This window comes from Saccopteryx bilineata, chromosome 11 (genome assembly GCF_036850765.1).
Source record: "Saccopteryx bilineata isolate mSacBil1 chromosome 11, mSacBil1_pri_phased_curated, whole genome shotgun sequence".
In the NCBI taxonomy this organism is placed as follows: Eukaryota; Metazoa; Chordata; class Mammalia; order Chiroptera; family Emballonuridae; genus Saccopteryx; species Saccopteryx bilineata.
Window position 1 is genome coordinate 74,445,587 of NC_089500.1, and position 6,221 is coordinate 74,451,807.

At 45.8% G+C, this 6,221-nt stretch overlaps 1 pseudogene; it reads right to left on the reverse strand.

Annotated features, from left to right (window-relative positions):
- Positions 1–791: 791 nt before the first annotated feature.
- LOC136315082 (ferritin light chain pseudogene) lies at positions 792–1,669 on the reverse strand (annotated as a pseudogene).
- Positions 1,670–6,221: the final 4,552 nt, after the last annotated feature.

Sequence of the window (6,221 nt, forward strand, 5' to 3'; positions counted from 1 at the left end):
TATGCTTTGATATTTTTAGGTGAATTATACAGTATTATTTCCAAGTAAATTGCCCTACATTTACTCGTCTTTGAAAACAAGGCAATTGTTATAAAATTTATTGTATCTTTAATTTCAAACAATAACACATATATATATATACATATATACATTTCACATAGCAAGCTATATTTAGGCCAATTCTATTTCTAAAACCAGCCAAATGCTCATAAAACCTGTTTTGACAACTCCCATCCTGTAGATTTTTATAGCCCACTGCTAATGTGCAGCAGCTGATATTTCAAAGTGGGGTAGAGTCTTCTTTCAAAATTAAGGCCCGAAAGTTGTCAAAACCTAAAGCTGCTAGCATTTACAATTTAGTGATCATGGTATTAGAAATAGAATTTACTTAACCTTTGAAGTGTCCTAGAACATAGAGATTAAGTCCACAGAAATGTCAGTCTCGGACCTCAGGAGGGAACACCGTCTTTCAGACAGAAACAGTAGCTGGGAAAGGAAACATTCCCAGAGCACAGAAACAAAGGGTTGCCTCTGAGCCTTTCTAAGGGGAAGATGGTACGTATCTTTGTACATTAGTTTTATAACGGCATATCTGAATAGTTAATGGTTGTGGTGGTAATTAATTTGCCCCCTAGCCCGGATTTCTTTTTCTTTTTTTCCTGCAAGCAGATTTATTGTTTCCATTTGGTCTGATGCATGGGAGGGGGCTCCAGGGGGGTTACAAGGATGCCTGGGGGTTGCAGGGAGAGGCTCAGACAGAAGCCAGACTCCAGGGGGATGCAGGGGTCCCCTTAAAGCCCCCTGGGCTCCAGAGGCTCCCCATCCTGCTTGAGGGGGAGCCTTTCAAAGAGATGCCCGCCCAGCCCAGCCTGGGGGCCGCCAGCCTGCGGGGGTGTCAGGTGTCGCCCATCTTCCTGATGAGTTCCACCTGCTCACCCGGAGTGGTTCTCCAGGAAGCCGCAGAGCGAGGGTCTGTGTGGGCAGAACCCCAGGCGTGCCGATCCAAAAGGGTCTGGTTCCGGTTCTTCTCCAAGGCCATGGTGGCTTCATGGCATCCTGAGTGTCACCCCACTCATCCTGGGAAGGCTTCTGCATGTCCTGGAAGAAAATGCGGCCACCATGCTGGTTTTGTATCTTTAAGAGACACTTGGCGTCCTCGCGCTTCTCCTCGGCTGACTCGCAGAAGAAGTGGCCCGTGCCCTCCAGAGCCACATTGTCGCAGATGACACAGAAGCCCAGAGAGAGGTAGGTATGGGAGGCCCGCAGATGCAGGCGGACCAGGCGGTTGGCGGCAGCTTCCACCCGGCGAATAATTCTGGTGAATGTGGGAGCTGATGGTTGTTGGGCAATAAGGAACGGAGGTAAAAACATGTGTTGGCGGAGGGTGCTGAGACGGTTCTGAAGGTGGTGACTGGAAAGAGGTTGGAGGGTGGTCGGAGGCGGGTGAAGGGGCGGCCCTGCGTCTGTCCTGTCCAAACACTGTGGCAGCAAGAGAGGGGGCGAGGGCACTGCCCGGATGGACTCCTTCTCCTCTGTCACTACGTTTCCCCTCAGGCATTAGAGGATAGAAACTTAGAGGTGGAAGGACTCTAGCAAGGAAGGCGACTTCAAAGATCGCCTTCTTTGAAGGGATCTTTGGGAATGTAGAAACTGGACTATTTGAGGCCATGGACTCAGAAAATTTAGTACACAATAAGCAAAGATAAGAAATGAGGTTTAACCATAACTTTCCCTGGGTATATTATTCAAGTACATTGCTAAACACACACAGCAAACATTTTTTTTTTTTGTATTTTGAATGGTGTCTATATGCAATTCATGTTTCCTGGGTTGTGTCTGAGGTAAAAGAAAGCATTGGATGTGATTCTGGCCTAGGTCTACCACCAGACAGCTCCGTAAACAACAATTCTCTTTCTAGTTAAAGAAGCTCAACTTGCATGAGGGGTTTTGGCCGAATATACGCTGCTCACTAAAATTAGGGGATCGGGGAAGGTGCAGATCCTCCAGGACTTTCAGCCTTTTGTCTAGCGCATTTCCACCAATGAGATCAATGTTGGTTTTGCATCTCATTTGCAAAATTGTACAACTTTCTTTGGCTTGTCGTTTGCTTGTTGATGTTCTTGTTTAATAAAACAAAATAAAATGCTTCCTTTTTTAATCGCTGCATATTCATTTTGAAATAACCCCTAATTTTTGTGAGCAGTTTAAATCTAGAAAAAAGTGCCCAGCGTCTAGCGCCAAACTTCTCCAACAACGTTGGGAAGAGGCCCTTGGAGACCAGAGAAAAGGGAGTGGAGAGGCGGGGCAAGCAGCGTGAGGTCATCACAGTGCGACCTGGGCACCGCAGGCTTAGCCGGCGCCTCTGTGACGTCATCGCCGCACCACCGCTGTGCAGCCGAGCCAGGAATGACAGGCGGGTGAGGTATTCTTCCAAGTTGGATTTTGTGTTTTTCTCGTGCTGCACGTAAGCCCCCCCCCCCAAATCGCCCTCGGCTGACTGCGAGGGGCGAGGTCGGGCCCCGTGGCCTTCTGCACATGTGACCTCGGGGCCAGCCTTGTCACACGACCCCCCACGTGGCTTGACCTCGGCTGCTTGCGGGTTTCGGGTCCTCAGCCGCCTCTCGTCCTCTGAACCTGTTGACAGGTGACTCGGCCTCTCTGACCGTCGGGTTGCTGGGTGACTGTGGGTCGCTGGCATCTCGGGCGCTCGGTCTGGGAGCCCAGGTCTGGGAGCCCAGGGATGCGAGTCGCCCCCGCCCGAGTTTCCCCTCTCGCCCCATTGATACCGTCCAGCTTGTCCACGCTGCTCCCGACGGATCTCTGTGATGGAAGTCTTCTCGAATGTTCTCAGATGCTTCAGCCCCACCCTGTGACCCTGTTTCAAACAAAGAACAAACACAAAAAAACTCCCCGGAAATGTGTGCCTGGCACGTGATCGTGGGCCCCTTTCCCTCTCCCCATCTCGTTGCCATCCCCCTCACTTGGACCTCGTCCGTGACAACCCCACGCTGTCTCGGCGGTGCCCTCTCTGGTCTCTCTTGTCCTTGTGTAGGATCTGTACTGCTTTCCACCTAGAACAGCATCACTTACCTCTCCTGCTTACCCTTCACCCGCGATGACCCTTGGTCCCTCTGTGCCTCAGTTTCTTCCTTCAGACGGAAGCCTCCCCCACTCTGCACTGTAGGGTGCAGTTTACCGAGCACTGCCTCAACGCGGGTCTGCTCGCCAGCTATGTTACAGACCCCTGAGTACTGATTGCAAGTGTGAGTTACTGAACCGAATTACTTGGGTCCAAATCCAGCCCACCCCAGACTGTGCAACAAGGTTTTTAACCTCTTCTTATCTTCCTTTGCTTTACCTGTGAAGTGGGAAGTAATTATTAGCACCTAGTTCTTGGGAATGTTAGAAGGGTTAGAAAAAACGAGCATAACACCTAACAAGCAAAAAATGAAAATCGATTCAGTGCAAACACAATGCTATACATGGAGCCTGACACATCATAAGTAGTAAACGGAACATCATTTTATTGTTGCTAAGGATATCTCATCTCCACATCTCTGGTACCTTACGCATTACCTGATGATAACACATTGACTACTTCATTAAGTGAATATGTATTGTGCACCGTAGTCTCTTGTATTAGGTAATTTCATGTCAAACATATGTAAAGAGTAAGTTTAATAAATGACTTAGAGAATGAAGGAAAGAATGAGCAAAGACAAGTTATTTCTTTGTTCATAAACAGTGTTTGCTATCTAGTGGGAGAAGGACATGCAAGTGAAGATAACAAAGAGTATGGGGCCTGACCTGTGCTGGCACAGTGGATAAAGTGTTGACCGGAAACACAGGTTACTGGTTTGAAAACCTGGGCTTCCCCAGTCAAGGCATGTATGGGAGTTGATGCTTCCTACTCCTCCTCCCTTTCTCTCTCTCTCTCTCTCTCTCTCTCTCTCTCTCTCCCTCCCTCCCTCCCTCTCCCTCTCTCCCATATCTAAAATAAATAAATAAAGTCTTAAAAAAATAAAAAAGAGTATGGATCCATTCTGGTTCAGTGCAGGAAGCAAAATCTTTTCAAAGTATGCCGAACAGAAAGGAATTCTAATTCAGGCAATGTGACAAGTGGGTTCATCCATTGCTCTTTGCAGCTCTGGTTTGTCTCATGTGGTTTGTGTGTTCTCTCTTTTCATTTGTTTTAGGTGTGTCTTTAGTGGCTCATTTAAGCATTTTCATTATGGTTGCTTTGAAGTTTTGTGAGATAATTTTAACATCCCTGCCATCTCGTTGCTGATATCTGTGGGCATCTTTTTCTTAAATTTAGATTTTTATCATTGTTTGATGACTAACTTTTTCTTTTTTCTATTGGGAGCTGGATGTTTTTGTATTATGTTATGAGACTAGATTTTATTCAAGCCTCTGTGTGAAGTGTGTTTCCCTAACACCACTTTGAAGTGGAGCTGGGAGTTCATTGTTCCAGTGCATGGAAAGAATTTTGATCATCTTTGAAGCTGGGTGATGGTATAAAAGGGTTCATTATATTATTTTCTCTGTTTTTGTGTGTTTTTGACATTTCTGTACTAAAAATTAGAGAAATAAAGAGGAACAATATCTATTATACATTTGAAGTATATTTTATCAGAGCCTAACATTCAATGAATACTCAGTAAGTAATAACTAAATAACATTACATAAAATTAAATGTCTACACCAAAAAATATTCATAGTGAGATTCCAAGGTGGAAGCTCCATAATTTTTAGGCTATGTTGGGAACATGGAGACGATAAGGTAGCTTAGTAGATGAGTTTAAAAATGATTAGCCTTTAACTTCAACATATGAAATACCAGCAACGAGGAACAAACTCTGGTTTTCACATAAAAATTCTCTTGTCTTTAGTTTAATCTACTTTGCCTTAATGCCTATGGGCGGGGAATGTCAGTATGATGACAACACAACTAAAACACGTTTAACGTAAAATGAAATTGCCTAGTTTGGGTTCCTTGTCTTATGAAGGTTTATATTAATGGCCTGTCACCTGAAATACATGCTTAGAAATGACACACTGTAGTCTTGGACTCTGGATAAACTCAGGTTATAGGAACCGTTTATTGCTTATTTATAGTGTCTCCTGCCCTTCCAAAGGAACACACCTCCTACAGGCCTATTTAGGGATTTTGGAAGAGGTGTGTATTAGGAACCAGTGGGCGCTTAGCAATCACGTCATTCGAAGACGTCGTCACACAGGTCAAAGCTGTTAGTTCTCGTGAAGAAAGTGGACGTGACTGTTTGCACATCCTCCCCCCAGCTTTCCTGCGAGCCCTGTCTCACCCGTTCCATTCCTATGACTGCACCTTCGTATTCCTGTTACTTCATTTCCAGAAGTTGGTATCTAGGAACCTTTTCTAATAAACTGTCCCCTGACTCAGCCTCAACCTCATACCCACCGCTGCCTCCAAACCACCCTCCGCCCACCTCCAGCAGCGCAGGTACCACATTGCACTCATCTGTTTAGTAGATTGTCTCCTACATGTGTCGGTCTGTTTCCCAAGCGTGCAGCACAGAACTGGCCCCGTACTGGGCGGCTGACGGTGTAAGCGGTCAATGATGGCCTGAGCCACACCCAGCATGCTGGGTCCCCTAGTGCAGACTGAGCATTGGAAATATGTAAAGTGCAGCGTCCCTAGAGCATCATCTCTGGACAGTAGCAAAGTCAGAACATTCTTTTTATTTTAAAGGAAACGTGGGTAGATCATGAGTAAACCATACAACGTATAAACACAGTTAAGTTACATTCTTAGAATTCAAGGTAAGCTGTTTCGAGCTGCCGGCCCAGTCTGTGCACAGAAGCGTGGAGACTCGCACTCGGTACCTGTCTGTACCCGCCGCCATGGGAGTACTTTGTCTGTGGGACTCAGCCAGCTGTGCCCATGGCCAAGCATGCCCTGCCTGAAAAGTGAAGTGGCCAAATTATTGCTCTGAAACAATCTAATCCCCAGTGAGTCGACTGAATAGGAAGATGGAATGTCTGTATGTCTAAGGCTGACGTCAGACCTACCTAGTCTGACTACCAAGTTAATGTCCCTTGGTGAGTCCTCTTGGTGACCACACAGCTCAAATATTCTGATTCCTCAAACTTCTCTATGTTTTTTAAGAGAAAGTTGATTTTTTTTTACTTATTTTTAAATTTATTATTTTATTGATTTTTAGAAAGATAGGAAGGGAGAG